The sequence below is a fragment of the Toxorhynchites rutilus genome, chromosome 3 (assembly GCF_029784135.1).
Source record: "Toxorhynchites rutilus septentrionalis strain SRP chromosome 3, ASM2978413v1, whole genome shotgun sequence".
Lineage (NCBI taxonomy): Eukaryota > Metazoa > Arthropoda > Insecta > Diptera > Culicidae > Toxorhynchites > Toxorhynchites rutilus.
In genome coordinates this window covers 84769122-84789784 of record NC_073746.1, presented here as the reverse complement: position 1 = coordinate 84789784, position 20663 = coordinate 84769122, and the positions used below count along the sequence as shown (strand labels likewise).

Sequence of the window (20663 nt, the reverse complement as noted above, 5' to 3'; positions counted from 1 at the left end):
ATGAGAGAAAATCATGTGCTTTTCTGACAGTAAATTGTACAGGAAATTGTTGAGAATTGGTGAAAGTCCACGATTATGAAGCTTCTCTGAGAGAATTTCCATGGAAACTGAATCAAATGCCCCTTTGATATCGAGAAAAACGGAAGCCATTTGTTCTTTGCGAGCAAATGCGATTTGGATTTCAGAAGATAGCAGCGCGAGACAATCGTTCGTCCCTTTACCTCGGCGGAAGCCAAACTGCGTATTTGACAGCAAATTGTTCGTTTCGACCCACTTGTCCAAACGAAGTAGAATCATTTTCTCTAACAATTTACGAATACAGGATAACATTGCAATCGGCCTATACGAGTTGTGATCGCAAGCCGGCTTGTTGAGTTTCCGTATGGCTATCACTCTCACTTGTCTCCAGTCATGCGGGACAATATTCAGCTCCAGAAACTTGTTGAACAAGTTCAGCAAACGCTGTTTTGCCAAGTCGGGAAGATTCTTCAACAAGTTGAATTTAATCTTGTCCGACCCCGGAGCAGAATTGTTACATGAGAGAAGTGCAATTGAGAATTCCACCATCGAAAAATTCTCATAATCGCTTTGAAGTGGAATGTCGCGTACGACGTTTTGTGCAGGAACGGTGTCGGGGCAAACCTTCCTTGCAAAGTTAAAAATCCAACGGTCAGAGTATTCCTCACTTTCGTTTGTATGGTTCCAGCCACGCATTTTCCTAGCCGTATTCCAAAGAGTGCTCATAGCGGTCTCCCTTGACAAACCATTGACGAACTTCCGCCAATATCCACGCTTTTTTGCTTTAATCAAACCTTTTAGTTTGGCTTCTAGAGCTTGGTACTTTAGAAACCATTCCACTAATCCTGTTTTCCTGAATTTTTTGAAAGCGGATGATTTTTCAAGGTAGACCTTTGAACACTCCTTGTCCCACCAAAGTGATGGTGGACGACGTCGGAAAGTGGTAGCCGGTACACGTTTCTTTTGAGCTTGAAGTGCGCTTTCGTAAATCAAACTCGATATAAAGTTATACTCTTCGAGTGGAGGAAGTTCATGCATTGAAACAATTGCTTCAGATATTATTTCCGCAAATGTTCTCCAGTCAATATTCTTCGTGAGGTCATACGAAATATTGACTGACTCACGAGAGCTTGATTCATTAGCGATCGATAAAATTATTGGTAGGTGATCACTACCGTGGGGATCTTGGATTACCTTCCACATGCTATCCAGGGATAACGAAGAAGAGCATAGAGATATGTCTAGCATGCTTGCCCGTGCAGGAGGGTTGGCTATTCTGGTTGCTTCCCCAGTATTCAAAACTGTCAATTTGAAGTTGTCGCACAGATCATAAATCAAAGTGGCACGGTTGTCATCGTAGAGTGATCCCCATGCTGTTCCATGGGAGTTAAAATCACCTAAGATTACCCGCGGCTCCGGCATTGCCTCGATAGTATCAAAGAACTGATGGCGGCCTACCGTAGTTCTGGGAGGGATATATATCGAAGCAATGCAGAGGTCTTTGCCATTGATTTGTGTCTGGCAAGCAACAACTTCAATGCCTGTCATCGGTGGGAGAGTGACTCTATAGAAGGAGTGACATTTTTTAATCCCCAATAGTACGCCACCAAACGAGTCATTTCGATCGAGGCGAATAATGTTGAAATCGTGGAAATTCAGCTCATCGGCTGAAGAAAGCCATGTTTCACAGAGAGAAAATACATCACAGTTAGAGCTGTGAACTAAAATTTTAAACTGATCTAGTTTAGGAATAATGCTTCTGCAATTCCACTGTATTACAGTGGTCAAATCCTTGACCTCTTGCACTGAATCAGGCATATTGTTTGAAGTTAAATTTGGGTCTACGACTAAAGGAAAAGAATATATTGCAAAACTAAACAAACAATTAACATACCACAATCATCATAGTCTTAAGATAAGGAACACAAATATCCGTTATAACTTCGTCATATTACACACTAACATTGATTAACATTGCATTCTGGGTTAAAAATCTAGATCATGTTTCAAAAACTCTTTACAAATACTACGGAACGTTCGAAGGTTTGTTGCTATCTTTGCTTCATTTGGTAATGTGTTGTATAGTCTATATCATTTATAAAAAAGTGAATTTTGGGTACATGACATTCGAAAGTTCATGGTTCTGAGGTCGTTTGCTTATCTTGTGTTATATCGATGCATGTCTCTTCCATACGCTATGTTGTTTTTTTAAAAAATTCGGTGTCATCCCGTTAGTCATCTTATGTATGAACGTAAGCGTGCAATATTTAATACGCTGTCCCACTGACATCCATTGCAGGCAATCGAGCATAAATCTCCGTGAAGTTTGTCGATCACATCTCAATATCAGGCGCATTGCCTTATTTTGCACAATTTGCATTCTTTGCATTTGCCTTTTATTCACGAGAAAAAGCACAGATGCACAATAATCAAAATGTGGAGCGATCAGCGCTTTGTAGATCGTGATTTTACTTTCAAAAGTCAAGAATCGATTTATTCTACAAAGCACGCCATATTTTTGAGCTGCCTTCTTTATAGTATAGTTAATATGTTCATCGAAGTGCAGCGTTTCTTCAAGAATAACGCCAAGATATTTGATCGATGATGCTCTTTCTACCGTTTGCCTATCAATATTTATACTAAGACCTTCATTGCCAGCATTGCGGGTCGATACTACCATGTACTTTGTTTTGTTTATGTTTAACTTTAGTTTTTTCCATTTCAACCATTCGTCTAAGTTTTGCAGCTCATGGTTCATCTTTGTGTAGCAATCTTGCAATGTCTCAGCTACAACGAATATTACAGTGTCGTCAGCAGATAAGTTTACGTCACTGTCATTTAGCACCTGTTTGATGTCATTGATATAAAGCAAGAAAAGTAGCGGCCCCAGAACACTTCCTTTAGGCACAGCCAGATTCACTGGTCCCGCCGATGATTTACTGTCCCTGTAAATAGTGATTTGTGTTCGTCCGTTCAGGTAACTTTCAAACCATTTCAATGCAGGTCCAGTAACATTGTATTTGTAAAGCAAATTTAGTAATTTTATTCGATCTATTGTTTCAAAAGCCCTTTTCAAGTCAATAAATACGGCTAATACTATCTTCTTCGCTTCTATAGCCTGTTTCCACTTCAGGAGCAACAAATTAAGAGCCGTTTCGCAAGAGTGGTTTTTTCTGAACCCAGACTGTTCATCCACCAGTATTCCATTTTTCGTTATATGTTCTAACAATTGATCTTTAATTACAATCTCGAGAACCTTTTCGTATAATGGCAACATATTAACTGGTCTACGGTCTTCTGGTTTGGATGATTTCGGATTTTTTGGAATCGGTATGACAACAGATTTTTTCCAACTTTGTGGGCATTCGCCGCGAAGCATCGATTCATTTACGATTATAGCAAATTCTCTTTGATTAAGTCAAATGCATCTATTAATACTGTTTTATCGATGTTTTCAACACCTGCACAGTTTCTTAAATCCATCACTACCTTCCTAAGAGTTCTCATGTTGATAGTTTTAAAGCATCTCAATTGCGAAGACAGGCTAGGGAAAACAAAATTCAGTCGATTTGATGGAGCTACAATACCATTGTGGATTTCTTCTACACTTGACGTGAAAAATTTGTTAAGTTTCTCTGCTGTTATGTTGTCACTTTCCTTGTTGCCGTCAAACTCAATGTCGATGTCTTTGCGGCCGCCTGGATTACACAATGCTTCAAGTTTTTTTCCAGTACTACTGAAATCCAGAGTACTGAAATTCCAGTGTGAATACCAGCAATTATCTGGTTCATTGAAGAGCAAAGCGCTTCTTCAAGATTTTCTGCAACAACATGAAGAGAGATTCGTTCACTAACCGGAGTTATATTGTTCTGAAGAACAGATAGCAACCTTCGTTTCGAATAATTATTCCAGTACTTATAAGATTTTTCTTTTTGTATTTCGGAAAAGTCTACATCAGAAAAAATGTACTCCATACCAATTGTTTCATGATCCGAAATTTTGCTATCATAAAAAATCTCAATCACACCATCGTCAAAATTTGTAAATACTAAGTCGATGGTCGTTGAAGATGTTCTTGTTATTCTGGTGTGATCATTAATTCTCTGTTTGAATCCAGCGGCTCAGAAGATTTTCTATTCTCGGTCCAACTTCTAAAGCTAGAAACCAATTGTCCCCGTATGTCTCATTGAAAATCTCTTTAAAATTTAAAAGGTTCGAAATATACATAGATACGCCTCCAGTATGGACAGATCTCGACAAGCAATTAACCATTCTGTGTCCAACTACATTGAATCCATTCAGATCAGTTGATTCCGTTAAATGTGTTTCAACAATAATTAGTAATTACGGTTTTTCGTTGGATAACAAAATTTCTATTTCGTCGAAATGTGTGCGTAATCCAGCCACATTCAAATAAAGTACATCATATCTTATCTATGCCCCTTTCTTGGATGGCTATATAGAGAAGTCCACCTTTTCCTTCTTCCTCTCGTAGTTTCGTAGGAATATAGGACAACTTGTACTCCACGCAACAAACAAAGAACGCCTCACACCTCCTCGTTACTTGTGCCAAAATCCTTATTATTAAAATTACAAGAAAAAACGCATCACACATTGAAAAAAAATATAAATAAAAATTGAACACTTTCCTAACTGTGTTCATTTTATTTCCATCTTTACTTTTTTCTCTATCAAGACAACACTAGTACACAGTACACAAAATGAACCAGCTTAGTGCAACATCAAGTATTGAATAGCTGTAATGTGAATTAAAATTTAACATCAACGATGTGTTCATTGTGATCAATTTCAATCGCCAGTCCATGGAAGTTTTATGTATTTTTATTATTATTAATTAGAAGTACTGATAAAAAAATTAACCAACCTACTGAACTAATGCATACTGAAGACTTATAATCCATAATATAGAATTTAAATAGTTTGGAAAAGGCTCAAGATAGTTTTCGAAACCTTTTCAACAAAGATCCCAATAGATGACGAAATGTTCTGCCTCGTATTCCGAAAAAAAACGATGTGCCAGAAAGTCGATTTCCGATAAAAGAAAAGAAGTCCGATAGAGCTAAAATTTCGCATGGGATATTTTTTCGTAGAAATCAACATTTTGCAGGAATTCCCGTTTTGAAATTTGAGATGATTTCATAGCCACCCTAACATATATTTGATTTTCCAACAAAATAATTTCAAATCAATGAAATTATTTTGTACCTCAACGTTATACATCTATTGTATCTTTAAAGGAATCTCCGGACACTCAATACCAATCAAAGTGGGACGCAAGATGAGAATCACTGCACTAGGGTATTACGACAACCGGCGATTGATGAAAGGGAACGTTTTGCACTGACAGCGAGGAACTTTGGTGAGGATGTAAATATAATGAATTCTTTCTTCTGGTTGGATAGGATAAACATTTGTACAGTATTTATGAAGAGTGACCATGGAAAGAAGCATATTTAGAAAATATGTTGCTCTCAATCCTTCAAGTGAATAGGAACAATCCATCATGTGTCTCCATGGAATTAAGACGCCTCTTCTCACAACCTGGAGAAGCTTGGTACCACACACGGTCTCCACAATTTACGAGCAATAAGTTACATGTATGGTATGGGTACGACGAAAAATCACGAACCACAGCAATTGTAAACCATAAATCGATGGTTGTTTTGTGTGCCATTTATTTTCCACCGCCGGTTGGCACCGTTTTGCTATTGTCATAATGTTTCTTGCATCAGATACCGGGCAAAAACACCAACCCATCCATTAGATACCCATTTTCGATAACAAACTTGTATTATTCCTTCTCGCCCCAGCAGCTTTCAGCTGCTAGTCGTCTGTATTTTATTACGTTTTGTGAGTTCTGTTTTTGTGTATACGGCTTTTTTTTCCTCCTTATTCGGTCGGGAATTTATTGAAAACAACACACCCACCCCTTATCCCTGCGAAGGCACCTGCGAAGGAATCTGCCCCGTAGACGTAGTTTTGATGGGGGTGTAAGGTGGGGGGGCTTCCACGGAACCCACTTTGAAGAGGAAAGTGGCAAAGGTAGCGTTTCGGATTTGCATAGAAAAGATTTCTATCACCACGTGGGAGCGAATACGAAGACATTGGTTGGGGTGGAAATATTCGCATCAGTTATAAATTGTTATTCAGAATTGTCATATGTTTTGCTGAGGGATTCCGATGAACGCATGGCAAATGCATTCGCATTTGATGATGTTGTTTGTTTCCTACGACTGTTGACGTACTCTGGAACCGGCTGTAAACCTAATAATATGAAACAATATCAGGAGTAATAAAGTGATTCGAGATAAATCAATTCTGTATGCTTATTTTATCTCCGAAGCTCACATTCCTCTTGATTGTTATTCGGAATGAACTTACTGTTTTGCAGAGTGTGTATATTCAAAGTAAGTCCACAGTGAACCAAGCAAAAATGAACCCAGACACCAGGATTCCGGCGCTCAGCTTTGCCGAATCCGCAATAAGCGAAGGGCGCAAATTTATGCGTCTTTTATGATAATACGTTACGCAATAAAACATTTTTATAGCGTCACCGAAAGTCGACTTTAACTCACCCATCCAAAAAGGGTAAATCATTGTCGCTGGCAGTCCTTTCCAGTGTGCGTACCCTTCGGTCCGTTCAAATCCCACGAGAGATCCGTTTCCTAATTGGAACAAAGAAAACTTTCCGATTTGTGTTGTTTTGACTTTCGAACCTGCGCTCGATAAGAGCAGAACAAATTTTGGCAATCCAATCAATTCTAACCAGCCAGGCTAGAGGAGCTGATTAAAATTCACCTTGATGCGATCGGTAAATTACTCCCCGGTGAGCAAAGTTTTTTGAAACAAAATCAACTTCCGCTCGTGAATTATGGTACAGAGTTTTGTCCTCATTTTCATAAATAATTGCGGAAGAAGTTGAGAGCATACGATCTCGCTTTGTCATGCTGTTTAGTAAATCAACCAACCCTTATGGAGCTGAGAATTGTGAAACATTATTCGTTGGCAATTCTCGACTAACTCCGAGTATACATCATTTGTCCGAGGCAAATTGCACATTCCGAACCCGTGCACACCGAGCACACTGTTTAATTATCAACAGTCTTAATGAAAATTACTCCCGAGAACATAGTTTCCCGGATGCAGATGCAGAGAGAAAGAGAGTCCAGTTCCTGGCAGTTGGAATGCACAGCATCTAGTTTCAATGCAAGACTTCTCCGAACCCTTCTGAGAAATCTTCAAATCCGACAATGTGCGCTTATTGTAACGATACTCACTCCTATCATAATAGAACATTTAATCCCCCTTCCATTAGCTAAAATTACATTTTCATTTCACAATTATTGAATCTAATGGCTAACGAACGCGCGAGCTTCCGTCCAAATAGCACCCGAGGGGGAAGCAGTGGTGATCCCATCTCATCACAGCCACCTTCCGGTGCGGAGCGTTGAAAACTGTTGCCAGTGAAAGGATTTGCTCATTGTGAAAAGTAAGCGCACACACACACAGTTGCCTTTTGGGAGGTCACAGAATGGCGCTCCTCATCGCCAATCATCAACTCAGTGTTCGCTGGCTCCGTTTCTGTTCTCATCCATACGCGTTGCAATATGCTGTTAATTATCATAGAACCGTGTCCGTTTAGTCGGGGGTTTTCGAGGATCTCGTACGGGGACACCATTTGAGCGGAGTAACTAGTACAGAGCAGTTCGTTTTGTGCGGTGGGTTAGAAAGGCGGCTTTAATTGAATGTAAACATTATCTCGAGCGAGATTACGGGTTGTCCCATTTCGAAAAGAAAATTGAAATGACAGCAATAGAGAGAATCGTTCCGAGTTGAGCACCAGTTCGCTAGTTGGAGCTGTTTGAAACGTGGCGAGGATTAGCTGTTGCACGGTTTTGATCAAAGCTGATAGTTGGAATGTGTCGACACATAACCGGTTGAAGATTTTTCCATGCTGTCTCTGGTGACGGACGAGAAAAATCACTCATCGCTCTGAACGCAGCTTACCAAGTTTCAGTAAACATCATTAAGTCCCCGCACTCTCATGAGTGAACCCATATATGCGTGATATTTTTCGTGTTCAAGTTGAATAGGGATTTGATGAAATATATAGAAATATTTGATAGAAATAATGAAATTTGTTTTGTATTTTTTGTTGTACACGCGTCATTGAGGAATGTGTTCTAATTTAAAAAAAAATGTTGCTCTTGTAAAACTTGTCTACAAACAAAATGCGCTTTTTTTGCATAGTTAATCCGCAATTTGGATACGGACGTCTTCGGATGAGCCAACATGTTTTCTTCCGCTGGTATATCATCTAAATATACTTCCGCAGAGCATGTGTACCATGCTGTGGATTACACCGATCAGTGCTTCGAAATATCTGTTTCACATCATTCTTTTCAGCTGAATTTCCGACCACATTCGATCATTATACCATTGCACAATCGTCCAGGAAGTGCATTTAAGTAAAAATTAGCATCTAGAGCTCGACAGTTATTCTCTAGACAGGAGCTGTCTTCGACAAAGTTGTTACATACAATAAAGCGCTCATTTTGATGTTGTCAAAAATAGGGTTAACGAAATTTCCGATGAAATGAAAAATCTAACTTTCTTATCTTTATACACAAAAGTAAACATAGTTCTGCAATGTTATAGCCCTAGTTATTTAAGAAAACTTTTTAGAACAATTTTTTTCTCTATCTCTTAAAATAACCGATATAGCGCTTTTTTTCTAAGTTGCGTTAGGGTCACCATCACAATTTTTTTTTTGCTCTAGCTTTTATAATGCAAATTTTACATGGAAACTGTCTTCAGAAGACTTTTAGGGCTTACTAAAGCAAACATTTTTTGATGCAGAACTTGTCAATATCGCAACTCTACTCAAAGTTATTGATATTTCTTCCTAAAAAATACGCTCTCTTCATTCGCTTGTCATTCTTTTTGGGGCAAACATAAAAAATATTCGTTGACGGCATTTGAAAGAGCATACTTGACTCTACATAATGTGAGATTTCCAAAACTATGTTATTTTTTGTATTTGAGTATGCAAAATATTTTTATATTTCAAATCCTACATCAAAATTGTCTTGGGACGATTTTTAGAGCTTATCAAGATAAATATTTTGCGATGCAGAACTTGTCAATATCTTAATACTACTCAAGGTTATTGATGCTTTTTCACCCTAAAAATTATGGTTTCAAGTTTAGTTCACTCAAATACAAAAAATAACATAGTTTTGGAAATCTCACATTATGTAGAGTCAAGTATGCTTTTTAAAATGCTGTCAACGAACATTTTTATATTTGCCCTAAAATGAATGACAAGCGAATGAAGAGAACATATTTTTCGGGAAGAAATATCAATAACTTTGAGTAGAGTTGCGATATTGACAAGTTCTGCATCGAAAAATGTTTGCTTTAGTAAGCTCTAAAAGTCTTCTGAAGACAGTTTGCATGTAAAATTTGCAATATAAAATCTGAAGCAAAAATACGGTTTTTATCGGTGAACCTAAAGCAACTTAGAAAAAAAAAACGCTACATCGGTTATTTCAAGAGATAGAAAAAAAATTGTTCTAAAAAGTTTTCTTAAATAACTAGGGCTATAGAATTGTAGAACTATGTTTACCTCTGTCTATAAAGATAAGAAATTTAGAATTTTTATTTCATCGTAAATGTTAGTCACCCTATTTTTGACAACATCAAAATAAGCGCTCTATCATATGTAACAACTTTGTCGAAGACAGTTTTTGTCCAGAGAATAACTGTCGAGCTCTAGATGCTAATTTCCACTTAAATGCACCTCCTGGACCATTGTGCATTGCATTCGGGGTATCGAAAATGAACCAACGCCAAATTTCACAATCACAGCAAGCCACTCACAGTTGATTCATCCAGTTTCGTTCATTCTCTTTTGACGTAGGACTACGTCTAACCGGAAGATATAGGGGGTGAAATGGAAATCTAGGCACTGAACAAGTAGGAAAAAATGCAAGATTTGGAACGCTTATAACTCGAGCATTTCTCAATAGATCGCAAAGGTTTTTGCATCAATTGATAGGAAATATATCTACGCATCTATCATAACGAATAACATTTCATTTTTCTTGAGATAAATAATTGAATAATTGTGAAATATCAAGCGTTGTCAAAATGCACTATGTGCCCATTTTTGATTGGTCCATTTTGTGCTCCTCAAATCGTACCGACCAAAACGGGCAACCAGCGGCAGCAGCGAAATAGAATGAAGCACGCTTGGAAAGGAAAAAGAAAAAAATGAACGATACATTGGTCGCAGTCTCACACATGCGTAATTCTCGAACCAGTCAGTCAGCTTAAAAATCCCCGCTCCGCTGCCGTAACGATCATTCTTTGTGTGGACACCGACTGGACAACATCGTTGCTGGACGAGCTGGACGGCGAGGGATCGAGTGCCTTTCTCAAGGCAAGAGGGCGGAGGTGGTAGCGCTGGAGTAGAATAGAGTAGAGTTTTCAAAGGGCCTTTCTCAAGGCTAGAGACGAATGAACTGCAAAAGTTTAAAGTCTCTATAATTCAAGACCTTCCTTCCTTCCGTAACGATCACTCTCATTCAAACCGTACACCACATCGGTTCGCATCACAACACATCAACAAACCAACCCAAGCAGCCACGTCTGGACATGGTAAAGGAGGAAAAATGAAGGGAAAGGCAAAATCCCGCTCGAACCGTGTTTAGTTTCGGCCGCCGAAGTGATCGAGTTAGCTGGCAAAGCTGCTCGCGACGATAAGAAAACCCGCATTCGGAACAGAACACATTTGGTTCGGTGGACATCAAGACAACAGGCAGTTGCAGCGAGTGGCGAGTGGCAAACGCAATCGCAAAACGGCATCAGGTACCAGAAGAAAAAAGTTTGTTCTTTATACAAACTGCGTTGGTGGCAAATCCAGAACAAGGCGGCATCGAGGGCATTCGAAATGGTTTTTTTTCAAAACCACGAGTACTAAGTTGTCTAAATTGGAACCATTCCATAAAACAAGGCGCTTTTCAGGGCCATTAAACCTTCCAAAAAAGAGTTTACGAAATACAGTTCAATGCTTTCTAAAACATTATCCAAAATAATAATAAAACACAAATTGATTTTTTCATAATTTGTTTGCCAGGATCTGATGAGTATGTGAATTTGGCAGTTGTTCTGAGCTTATTGATAGTTGGGGATTTTCCTGATTATTCAATTTTCACCAATTCTTAAATTGTTTCCAGATTGAAAGTACAGCAATTTACAATTAGTTCGACAGTTAGCTAATTGGACGGACATGTAATGCGACTTATTTAGTTGGACATTTTTGTAAACATAGAGATCCAAATTATGACCCCACATTGAAAGTCGACACTGTACCACTGTCATCGCAAATGTTCAATTACTGGTTAAAATCGCCTCCAATGCGACACTGAGTGGCGCTTCGGAACGTCGCATTGAATGTAATTTACTGTACAACATGTCACAAAGCTGGATGGGAAGAAATTTTCCAACTGTGAAAGCTGTGGCGAGTGGCAACAAATCGCTAAACAGGAAGGTTTAGCCGAACAAGATGGGGATATCGAGTGATAACAAAACAATAAACTCTTTAGATTGAAGATAATTTTGTGATCCTGAAAAGGACCCTTTTTAGCCTGCATGTGAATCCAACGAGCGAACAAATCGTAATGAATGTATTTTTTTCTCTTTTTCTATTGTTCGTCTCGTTGGACTCGCCCCTCTGGCTGAGTCTGCCGATTTGTCTCTATTCTGTGAGTGTGTACCGCTAGAGTATAAAACACGCGGACCCCAAAAAAATATCTTATTTTCTTTCAAACCGTAAACCCGTGTGGTTGTACGGCATCGGCATCGTGGACGTAACAAAGGAGGACAAGTTAAGGGAAAGGCAAAGTCTCAATCGAACCGTGCAGGTCTCCAGTTCCCTGTTGGTCGCATTCACTGATTGCTCCGCAAGGGTAACTAGGCCGAACGGATTGGTGCCGGAGCACCAATATTCCTAGCAGCGATTATAGAGTTTCGGCCGTCGGAGTGCTCGAGTTGGCTTGCAAAGCTGCTCACGACAATCAGAAAACCCGCATCAAGAACAGAGCAGCTTCGGTTCGGCGCTCATCAAGGCAACAATTAGTTTCAGTGAGTGGCAAAGTGTTTCTCCGGCACGTCGCATTAAATGTAATTTACTGAACAACATGTACAAGCTGGATAGGAAGAAATTTTCCAACTGTGAAAGCTGTGACGAGTGGCAAACGCAATAGCTAAACAGGAAGGTTTAACCGAACAATATGGGAATATCGAGTGATAACAAAAACACAACACCAAAGGTTCTTTTCAGAACCATCAACATGTTCATAAAGAGTAAACAGTAAACTAATCCATCTTTCAGGTAGATAGGTAGGTATTCACGTAGGAGAAGAACATAAAACAATATATTTAAAATATATATTTAACAAAAGCTGTTCCGTTTGTATAGTCCTACGTCACTCCGGTTATGTCCCCGACATTACCCACCCGTCTTTTTTCGTTCTGCTCTGTTTTCACGGAAGGTGAGCAAATGGAAATATCCCTAGTTTTCTCATTCATTGATATTAATATACCAGTTCATTCACTATCAGCATCGTTCTCGGACACTGACGAAACGGAGAAATTTGTTGAGGAAGATAAGGAAGTACAGCTCATAATAGTGACACGAAATTAAATTGTGGAAGCATGCAAGGTCTCCGTCTCAGTTAAAATGGTTTCATTTTACATAGTGAATATGCAATTCCAATTCCACTTGTCAAAAATGTTTCAAAAGACTCCAATTCCGATGTAAAAAAATACCGTCTTGACTCGAATTTTGAATATTTAATTTTTGACTAAAATTCCGAACACACAAACATAAAATGGTGGTGTCCAAGACACGACCGCAATGGGAATATTTCGAGCTTTCTGTTGGAAACTATAGGATTAGCGGATGAAATTGTCAACATTCAGCTTTGGCTGACGAAGTTTGCATTCGCTACTCGGATCGATTCTACAGAATGCTTTCTCGCCGTCCAAGCCGTCCAATCCTAAGCTGTGTGTGTGTGCAGATCTTGCTCTTTTGTTGGCATTTCCGCTTGCGCCACCGATTTGCGTTGCGCTTTCGGAGTAACTGACTCAATGAGAAAATCACACACTTATCGGGATATTGAAAATGAACAGTCACAACATTCCCGACAATTCAATGTGAATGAATTCTCATGACTCGAAAAAATATATTTTCAATATTACTTAACAAGCTCAATATTTCCAAGCCCTGACACCGATAGTCAAATTCGAATTCCGCAAGAACCTAGGCCGAAACGCTCTGGCTGACGTTTCAAAATGTAATTTATTAGTGTATCAGGCTGTACAAACATAATTGTCTTTATTTTCGACGTCAAGTCGTCTGTTCATTTGGCCTTCTTAATGGTCAAGATCTTCGACTGGAGAATTTTGGAAGTATACTGCAAAGTAAATTTTGATTATATTATATTATATTTGTATATTCATCAGGCGGTTTCAACCGTTGCGATCATTTGTCAGAAGACAATATTGTTAATTAAATAGTCGAACAATTATTGATAACATGTACCTAGTTTTTGGGCTAGTGTAACATGTACACCCAAAGTTATTTTTAGCACATGTTCTGGTATCCCGATTTATTACATTAAATGAGCTGAAAGATAACATAAAATGTTCTACTCCCCCATACATGTATATCATTTGTATAATATATATACTAGAGCCAATCTGAGGGAGCGAAACAGGAGACACATTTAAATGAAAGCATATGAAAGCTTTTCGTATAGTTTGCCAAATACACGGCTCAGACAGAGAAAGATATATTCTCGTTCATGATCTTCTTTATCGTCTTAGAAAACACCTTCCAACTTCATTTTATGATGAGGTGTAATATTATCACCAGGGCTACTTATTTTCGAAGCTAATAAATGTGATTGAATTTTATTCATACAACTCTCACTTCCACTACAGTCATTTTAGGTGGATTAATTTCAGTGTATCGGGGCGAAGTGGAAACGAAATATTCTCTACGCATACAGTAACATTGATTCTTTTGTTTCGTTCACCCGGGTGACGTCTTTAGAGAACCCCTATTAAACTGACAAGAGCCAACATATCGAGTTCCCCACTGGCATTTTCCCTTTGTTTTCGGCCTGAATTGGGTTCCCCACTGACAATTGTGCTTGAGATCTTCTTAATGATGTTAACCTCAATCATAGCACCCGGCTGGTTTCGTTCCTTTCCTCTTTCGTTCTCTTACAAGTATAAAAGCAGAAGCTTTCACTGACAATTAAAACTGCTTGAACGGGTTATATTTATTTTCATTTCGCATGTTAGAGGATGCTTGCTGCTTTCAAACGTAAGTTTTATTTTACCAAAATGGATCGTCGCGGACCGTGTTCAAAATTCTTCAATCACTTGTAAATAACATGTTTCTCTGTTATTTGGAATACATAATTGTTACAGAAAATGTAATAAAATGAAAGACGGCACAGATCGGACTATTCCTTTCTCGAGTTTTTCACCCTCTCTAAGAGTGAAAAGAATAGTCCGATTTGAGCTGTCTTCATTTTATTATATTTCCTGTATCAAACATGTATTCCATGTTACGAAGAAGCATGTTATTTGCAAGTATGCTGGATTATTTTTTATGCGTTTTTTGCGTGATATTTTTTACGCTATTCGCTCAAAATTACGCGATTTTTTATGCGATTTGCTTGAAATTACGCGATTTTTTTACACGATTTGCTCGAAATTACGCGATTTTCGACTAGGTCTGCGCTTTCAACGTGCCCACGCAGAATTGCGAGCGCACGCACAAACGCATACACAACGCCGGAAGCACGCGCGCGCACATACCATTGGGTGCACAAACACGCACACACACGCGCAAACATGCACAAACATGTGCACAAAAACGCGAGCGCACACAAACATACAAATGGACGCACAGGTGCGCACAAACGCGCACACACAAGCACATACACACGCACAAACGTGCACACGCACAGACGCACGCACGGAAAGAATCGAGCACGCACGTGCACACACGCACACAAATACGCACAAATACGTGCACACGTACGCACACACACCCACACATTCCCATGCACAAAAAAACGCGCACACCTGCACACAAGCAAGAAAAAAACACGCGCAAACGCACGTACACACGCGCACACAAACACGCACAAATGCGCGCAAACACGACTACACATGCCCGCGCATAAAAAAGCGCACACCTGCATGCAAGCAAAAAAAAACACGCCCACACGCACACAAACACCCAAAAAACGAGCGAACATACACAAACACCCACACAAATACACGTGCACGCACACGAACAAGCACAAACACAAACATCGGGCTGTCGAATACTCGGCTATCTGGACTCGAAGCTGACCGGTATCCAGTATCCGACCAAACCACTATCCGTTTCATCACTAATTTCACACTGACAACTAACGCCGGTAAATAATTACTCCTGCAGGCATACTATACAACCCTCACTGCACCGTTTTCATTAGTTTCAGTGAATAAGTTTCGAATGCAACAAGGAAACATTCATTTCTATACAAACTGCCAGAATACATGGATGCTTCAAATTAATTTCCAAGTGACGATTTCTAACGTCGCTTTTGTTTGCAGAATGAAAGGAATCAACGTGAAATGAAAGGAATATGTACGAAAGAGACGAGATATTTTTTTTTATTGTGCGTGAAAAGAGAGTAGATATATTTTTAGCCTGCATGGTTCTGGTTCTGTTCTGAGAAGCGATAGACACATTATTGAGTGACGATGTGCTAATTGAAGTGAAATTGTCAGGCCCTGATTATCACGCTCCTTTATAATAGCGCTGGCAGCTATATGGATAGCGTGGTCGTGTAAAGTAACTTTGCATTCCAGCCGGCCTTGGTTCGATCCCCATTGACGTCGTATGAACTTGTTTTGCACAATCCCAAACGAAAAAAGAAAAGAAAACAGAAGGAGATGTCTGCTCGCATACATACAAACCATTTTTAAGCTTTTAAAATAGCTCATTATTTGCGCATTTGACTCTCACACAGTTTTCGAATAATTGGTGAAGTTTATATGGTGGATCACACCATTGAGGAAAATGGCGGTTCCTTGAGGATAATGGAAAAACGGTATTTATTGCGGTGTTACACGGTTAACGTTTGGAAATGGAAAACAATAATATTGGATGAATCGGTTTGTATGCACTTTACATTTCGTTGGTATTCGTCTATGCTGTACTTCGATTTTTGCTGCTACTTGTAGTTGTGTAATGCACCACACACTGTATTTAAAATGAGAGGGAGTGATTTGGATGGGAATAAAGATAGGAATGGACATTAGAATTTCGAAGTAGGGATACTTGCTTCTTTTTCGCGCTGTCGGTCACAAACACTATATGAGGATATTAGCTATATATTCGGTAGTTCAGTTATAACAGAAATCAGATGTGATTCTGCCCTCTTTCTTTTACATAACATATTTGTTTTAGATCTTGATATTGGTGCTATTTGAAAAGGTGAATTACAGGAAGAAAAAAAAAACTTTTGTATGCGGTTGTAATAACTCTATAGCCAGGTGAGTATATTGAGTATTCTATGGCCATGAGTGGGAAGTTAGTGTAGCTGTTGTAGAGAACTGATCACATTGGGTGTTCAGTTCTACTTATGTACAGGAAGAGGAAAGGAGAATGGGCAAGTGCATTCGAGGAAGTGAAGCGAGCTTCTAAGAAAAACATATTAGGCTGGGGAAAAAGTTGCTTCGGATTGTCTCATATGGGTCAAATATACACCATTTTGTTGAACAATTTGTTGCCATTCTAAACGCAGCACCATAATGTCTCTATCAAAGAAGTCCTGGCGAAAAACTCTAGCAATACGATTACAATCTTCTCTTGATCCCAATTTCTTATCACTATGGAAATTTTGCAATGCAAGAAAAAGGTGGTAATAACTTAGTACCGGGCCCGGACTATATATTGGATGCATTAAAAACATCCCAATCAAGCTCTTGGAATTGTGTGGCCTTCCGTTGTCCTGATGGAACACACCAATCCTTCGTTGGCCAATTCCGGACAATTTTGGTCAAGCGTTAGTTTCGAAAGGTCCATTTGTAGATAGTAGGAATCTTTTGCACTGAAAAAAAAAATTAAAAATATAAAAAAAAATAAAAATAAATTAATTTGCACGTATTTTACTGTTGCAGTATCGACACCATAAACACCATTCACAATTTCAGCGGTCTGGCTTGCATTTTCGCCTTTATAAAATAAAAAGTGTATAATGTACCGAATTTCCTCTTCATTGGCCTCCATGGTTAACACCCTGTAACTCACAACTGAATGGAACAAACAAAAAACAGCAAAAGTATTTTTTCTATTGTGAAATGTCACCTTTACAACGAGCCTACACCTGAAATTGTATGATGGATATTACGCGAAATATTGCTTACTAAAGCCAGCTACCGAGAAAATAATGGATGACTTTTTCCCCAACCTAATATAATAAGGAGCTTCAGACTGCAAAATCTATTCGCCTCTAGCCTTGATAAAAGCCAATTAGAATATCAATCATTGAATAGTTTTGAGATTGAAACCTCAAACGTTCGCTTAGTACCAAAACGGGAATTGTCGAAAGGATTCATATAAAAAATACATTCTTGACATTCTTGATTCATTGACAAATTTGTAGTGTGATAGTTTTAAATTTATAAAAGTTACGCTGTATTGAGTACATCTTTTCATTTCATTTTCGTTTCATTTCATGTATTTATATTTCATAACTTAAGATTACTGTCTTTTAAAGTTACATTGATTAAATTGAAGTAGAACAAGCATCACGTGAAACAAAATTAGAAGATAATCGAACTACTTAAACAAAAATAGTACTTAACTACAAATTGTTTCAATTAAAATGCTTTATACATCCTCTCTTAAATGCTGCGAACGAATCTACATTAGATAGACTAGTGGGTAAAGAATTCCAGTGAGCTACACCTCGTACGAAAAATGAGTTCCCATACTTAGACGTATGATGCCTTGGCAAAATATATTTTATGAACCGTTTACTTTGTGTGGCTTATAATTTAACATACAGATAATTAGGTTTTTTCGTCTTCGAGATTCTATGTAAGAATAAACAACAACGAAGCTTGCTAAAGTTTACTGAAGGGCATCCTATGAGGAAATGTTGCAGGTGTGAAACATGGGACATTCTATTAAGGTTAAACATATATCGCACACAGGAATTTAGAGCAACCTCGAGCTTATTGAAAGTGACTACAGATACATCATCAAGTATGAAATCACATGCTAGAAAGTGGATAGTCGATAAACATGATCGGAAGGTGGATCCAAAGTGTGAAACTGCAGATAGCCCACCACAAGACGGAAATGTTGATTGTCAGCAACCGCAGGGCGGTGCAACGTGCAGAAATCACCATCGGAGAGCACTTGATAAGTTCGAAGCGATATACTATGCTCTAGGGATCATTGAAACACTGCCCATCGACCATTATTTTATTTTTTCAGACAGTCTCAGCTCAATAGAGGCAATCCGCTCAATGAAAGTTGATAAACGCTCATCTTATTTCCTAACAAGAATAAGACATCTATTGAGTGTTTTGGTCGAAAAATTATTCAAGATTACCTTAGCATGGGTTCCCTCTCATTGCTCGATTCCGGGGAATGAGAAAACGGACTCGCTAGCTAAGGTGGGCGCTTCAGAAGGCACACTTTTTGAAAGGCAAATTGCCCATAATGAATTTTTTCACATTCCTTCGTCAGGACACACTCGTTAGTTGGCAGCGCATGTGGAGTGAAGATGAGTTCGGTCGCTGGTTACACACGATTATCCCTAAGGTTTCGACGAAAGCTTGGTTTAAGGGATTGAATGTCGGTCGTGATTTCATTCGCGTGATATCTTGGCTTATGTCCAATCACTACAACCTAAACGCGCATCTCTATCGTATTGGGCTCGCAGCAAACAATCTTTGTGATTGTGGCGATGGCTACCACGACATCGAGCATGTTGTCTGGTCGTGTATCCGGTTCCATGCTGCTCGCTCTCAGCTCTCTAGAGCACTGAGAGCAAAAGGCAGACAATCGGATATCCCCGTCCGGGATATCTTAGGTAGCCGGGATCCTGATCTTCTGCTTCATCTATACCTGTTCCTCAGAAACGCCGATGTCAACGTTTAATGATGTTTCCTTCGTTGTGTCCCCGTTTCATATCCCTCCTATCCGATCGATAAACTTTTACTTAGTCGCGGCAATACATACACACACTCTTTACAGATGCACGGGTCAAAGGTTGTGCAGTCCACTGATCATTCAACAAGAGCCAAAGGTTGTACCGCTCATGACAACTCTACACGAACTGATGATTGCGCCGGCTAGTGACCATTCTATCCTGGATTCCTCGAGTCGAGAAAGACGCACCACGCTAGATATGGGGTACAGACTAGGGGGGCGTTGCTGATTAATGGTCAGCTGCATCCCAATAGGAAGTAGCCCGTGTCGGGCACACGCATAGAGCATCGAAGACTGCAACATACCAATTATGAGAACACTTGTAATACTAACCTCGAGCCAACCGCGAGTAATCGGTTACATATTACTAACATAGTTGTAAGACAAAAATTGTCAAAATATTGGACTCCCGGCCCCGTCAGGCTAACGCCACATGTGCCTTAATAAAAAATATATTTTGGAAAAAAAAAAAAAGTTCGAAGCGAGATTTCAAATACCTGGGGGTGCAGATCGATGATCGACTGAACTTCAACAGTCACGTCGACTACGCTTGTAAAAAAGCAACGAAGACAATCAATGCACTGACACGAATCATGCCCAACAACTTTGGCCCAAGCAGCAGCAAGAGGCACCTTTTGGCTAGTGTCTCCTCATCGACATTACGATACGGGGGTCCAGCCTGGATCGCGGCGTTAAAAACTCAGCGGAACACGAGGAGGCTGAATAGTACGTACCGGCTCATGGTGATGCGAGTCGCGAGTGCGTACAGAACCATATCAACAGAAGCGGTCTGCGTCATAGCCAGGTTGGTCCCTATCAACATCATCTTGACGGAAGACAGCGAGTGCTATATGAGGAGGGGAACCAGAGGAATCCGGAAGCTAATAAGGGCAGAGTCGATGGCTAGGTGGCAGCAAGAGTGGAGTGCGGCTCAAAACGGCAGATGGACACACAGGCTCATACCGACACTAATGGGCTGGGTAAACAGGAAACATGGAGAGGTGAATTTTCACCTAACGCAGTTTTTGTCTGGGCATGGCTGCTTCAGGCAGTATCTGCACCGGTTTGGACATGCAAGATCGCCTCTTTGTCCGGAGTGTGGAGATGTGGAGGAAACACCGGAACACGTCGTATTTGTATGCCCAAGATTCACCACAAGGCGCGAGGGGCCGCCTACCCTTCATACTGAGAACATCGTAGAGGAAATGTGTCGTGACGAGGGCACCTGGAACGCAGTGAACAGTGCAATCGTCCATACATGTCCGAGCTACAGCGGAAGTGGAGGACCGACCAGCGTGCGGATAACGCCTGACTATAAAAG

The 20663-nt window shown here is 39.6% G+C and overlaps 1 protein-coding gene across 4 annotated transcripts in view; it reads left to right on the top strand.

Annotated features, from left to right (window-relative positions):
• Positions 1-20663, top strand: part of LOC129780437 (toll-like receptor 3) — an 841421-nt gene that overhangs the window by 706326 nt on the left and 114432 nt on the right. Inside the window, exon 2 of one of the 4 annotated variants that reach the window (XM_055788715.1) lies at positions 5277-5398. The exons of the other annotated variants lie outside the window; for them this stretch is intronic. The gene's annotated coding sequence lies outside the window, so the exon portion shown is untranslated. The remainder of the gene's footprint in view (positions 1-5276; positions 5399-20663) is intronic. 4 annotated transcript variants of the gene reach the window in all.